Source organism: Oratosquilla oratoria, chromosome 42 (genome assembly GCF_046742065.1).
Source record: "Oratosquilla oratoria isolate Oo_2021 chromosome 42, ASM4674206v1, whole genome shotgun sequence".
In the NCBI taxonomy this organism is placed as follows: Eukaryota; Metazoa; Arthropoda; class Malacostraca; order Stomatopoda; family Squillidae; genus Oratosquilla; species Oratosquilla oratoria.
The window spans coordinates 1,277,597-1,281,919 of NC_134818.1; positions in this window are offsets into that span (position 1 = coordinate 1,277,597).

Genomic DNA, 4,323 nt, shown 5'->3' on the forward strand with positions numbered 1-4,323 from the left:
ACACGTATACATACATGTACACACACACATATATACATGTACACACACACATGCATATATACATGTACACACACATACATGTACACACACACACACACACATGCATACATGTACACACACACGCATGCATACATACGTGTACACACACACATGCATACATGTACACATTCATACACACATGCATACATGTACACATACACACCACATACACACATGCATACATGTACACATTCATACACACATGCATACATGTACACATACACACATGCATACATGTACACATTCATACACACATGCATACATACACACACACACACACATGCATACATACATGTACACACACACATGCATACATACATGTACACACACACACACACACACACATGCATACATACATGTACACACACATACATGTACACACACACACATACATACATGTACACACACACGCATACATACGTGTACACACACACGCATGCATACATACGTGTACACACACACATGCATACATACATGTGTACACACACACACACATGCATACATACATGTGTACACACACACGCATGCATACATACATGTACACACACACACATGCATACATACATGTACACACACACACACATGCATACATACATGTACACACACACACACACATGCATACATACATGTACATACACACACACACATGCATACATACATGTACATACACACACACACATGCATACATACATGTACATACACACACACACATGCATACATACATGTATGTATGCATGTGTGTGTGTGTGTACATGTATATAAACACACATTAGATAGGTAATCACATATCCCCTGACATCTCTTCACAGGCTCAAATAATCTAATTCTCGATCATTCTTTTTTTCAACTTGCTGAGGAACTTCAAAGTCAGTTTTTTTAACAAAAGGAATCGATTTTATTCACTTGGCGAACATTTGGAAAACACAAGGACAAATAATGTTTTAATAAGAAGTACACAAAAGACATTATTAGTCCAATTATACTCTCGTTAGCTCCTATATGACGTGCTTGTGGTTTACATCTTCCATAAAACGGACCGATTCTGCATTTGTCCCCTCTCAATGGTTGTGTTTGTATTAGTGTTGGTGTTATCTTTAGTGTTAGTGTTACCACTAGTGTTAGTGCTAGTGTTAGTGTTGTACCTAAATTTTTATTTTTATTTTTTGTATTTGTATATGTTTGTGATTGTGTTTGTGTCTGTTTTTGTGCTTATATCTATGATTGCGTTTGTGTTATGTGTTTTGTGTTTGCGTTTGTGTTCATACCTAATTGTACAATACAAAAAAAAAAAAAAAAAAAACGCTTGTAGGGGCCTCTATCTTACTCAGCAATTATGTGTGTGATTCACTATGGTCTTGGATCACGTGTTGGACTCGTGATCGACAGCTTTTGCCCTTACGGAAGAGAGCTCGTTGCTCATATATGACCAATCTATGGGTAATGTGACCTTGCACGCACACACACACCCAGCTCTCCACCCACGAGAGTTGGAGTTACGACTCGCAGCGCAGTGATACTGAAATTATTTGAGCCCTGGGCGGGGTTTGAACCCGGAACGCCGTAGTGGCGTCCACGAACTTTACCATTGCGCCATTGAGTCGTGTGTGTGTGTGTGTGTGTGTGTGTGTGTGTTTATGAGCGTCCGTGTGCGTGCGTTTGTCAGTGTGTACGCGAGTCCTTGTATTTACTTTTGTAAACCCATTTCCCTTTGTATGTATATCTTATTTCTTGGTATGTACACTGAGTATTTGACATTCTCTTGTATATATTCGTACATATTTAAGGTCCTTGGAGGAAAGAATTCTTTCACATACACACAAGAACACTGACACCTATCTCGCATACCCCACACACACACACTCGCGCGCACACACACACACACACACACACACACACACACACACACACACACACACACACACACACACACACACAAATCCTTCTTACACCTTTATCAAACCTCATCCTTAAAGGGCCAACCCCCATCTTCGATGAATCATCTCGTTCAAAGGTTGAGGGTAACGATGATGTGGGTTACGTGGAGGACGAAAATGGGCCACCTCGATGTGCAGGCCCAGGATCAGATGGATTTCATTCTCCAGTGTCACTTTCCGTTGGTGTGGCGAGGTGCGTCTGTACACTGTGTGTGTGTGTGTGTGTGTGTGTGTGTGTGTGTGTGTGTGTGTGTGTGTGTGTGTGTGTGTGTGTGTGTGTGTGTGTGTGTGTGTGTGTGTGTGTGTGTGTGTGTGTGTGTGCTTGTGTGTGTGCGCGCGCGTGTGTTCTTATCCTACTCTGTTCCTCTCTCTCTCCTTATCACTTTTACTCTTTATCTTTATTTCTTTCCCTATTAGTATCCTTGCCTTATCCTTACCACTCTCCCTATCCATTTTCCTATCCCGAATCGTACCCTTATCCCTACCTATACTCCTATCCTTACCTCTATACCTAGCTCTACCCCTATCCATATCTCTATCTACCTGTTCATCTCCCTATCGCTATTCTTATCCATGTACATGCCTTTATCCCATACCTATCCTTATCCATATCCATTTCCTTATCCTTATCTTATCCATATCCGTCCCCCTACTTCTCCTTATCCAAATCCTTGTCCCCCTCCCTTTACCTATTTTCCCCTCTTTCTATAATTATCTCTATATATCTATCGGTCTCCCTTTTCTTATATCCATCTCTATATCCCATATGTGTCTATTTATATCCCTACCCCTATTTCTACTCTTACCCATATCCCTAACCTTATTTGTACCCCTAATCATATTCTTATTCCCAGACTTCATCTCCCCCTTGACAACCCTATTCATCTTCTTATTGCCGTCTTCCACCTTTTGGGGGAAGCTCCTGGTTCCCGTGTATCCATTCTTTCCGTTTCATTACTTGTTCATCACCTTTCATTACTTGCTAAAGTGGCCGAGGATGGCCACGGACCCCGGAGAGTTTCTGACCGAACATACGTTCCCCGGCTCTTGGAAGAAGCAGGAAATCGTCAAGAGGAGGGATCTTCGTCTTGGAAAAGGATGGCGGTGACCACGAAACGGTGACAACGGAAAGAGGAAGAGGAAGAGGAAGAGGAGGAGTGCTCATTTCACTCGGAAATATTTATCAAGAATAGAAAACAATACAAGTCACAGGAGTATAAACACGAGAATAAATGTAAATTAAAGAGTACAAAAGAACGACAAACTTCATATATAGATTTAACAGAACTATTGATTGGTCCTGTAGGATTATTGTTAAAAGGGGAAGACGAATTGATTCACCTGTTTTCTACCATCACGTCTTCTCTTCCATATATTTATGGGTTAGTAAAAACAAACCGAATAATCCTATAAGACCAATCATTAGCTATGTTAAATATATATCATATACTTACTCTTACTCTATTGGTTGTCAGGCCGGACGGCCCTTCACCGCTTTCACTATGCCTCTCCAGATGGTTCTATCCTCTGCCAACTCCTTCTAGTCCTCTCTTGGTGCCACCCTCTCCACGTCCTTCTTTACTCCATCCATATATATCATATAATTGATCAAAATGGGTAGTGTCTTTACTTACTCCGTAATTGGCAGAATTTCTAATTCATTCATAAACAACAATGTAGACTTAGTTCAAAAACTTAATCATTTAAGTATTGATTATAATTTTAGGCTTGTGAGTTTTGACATTACTAGTTTATTCACAAAAATTCCAGCAGATTATGTCTTTCTCGCCGAATATTTGGACAAAATCCCATTTCCTCTGCCTTCTGGTACTATAACTGAACTTATCAAATTATGCGTCAAAGGTAGTAAATTTTAATCTAACTGTAATTTTTATTCCCAGGAGTTTTGAGTAATATCTACATGATTTTTTTATGAAACTATTATGTCAAATTTTGCCATCTAATGCGATGTAGTATAGATATGTAAATGATGTTCTTTGCCTGTGACCATGTACTGAGGATCTTGACGCTTTTTTGTGTTCTCTTGATAATTTGATTCCCTCCATTAATTTTACTGTAGAATTAAAAAATTATCACAAATTTTCCTTTTTATTCAAAGAGAAGGTAATGATTTTAAATTTGGTGTTTATAGAAAGCCGACTAATGTTTTCTTGTATACATAATTACTCGACACACCATGATAAATTAAAAAAAATCTGTATTTTTCCCCCATATTTTTACATGCCTTGCGTATATGCAGCCCTTAATTCATTGATGAAGAATTTGAGTCTATTGTTAATCTAGATTTGGGATTAACGTACCCTAGAACATTATTAGATGACGCTCTCGC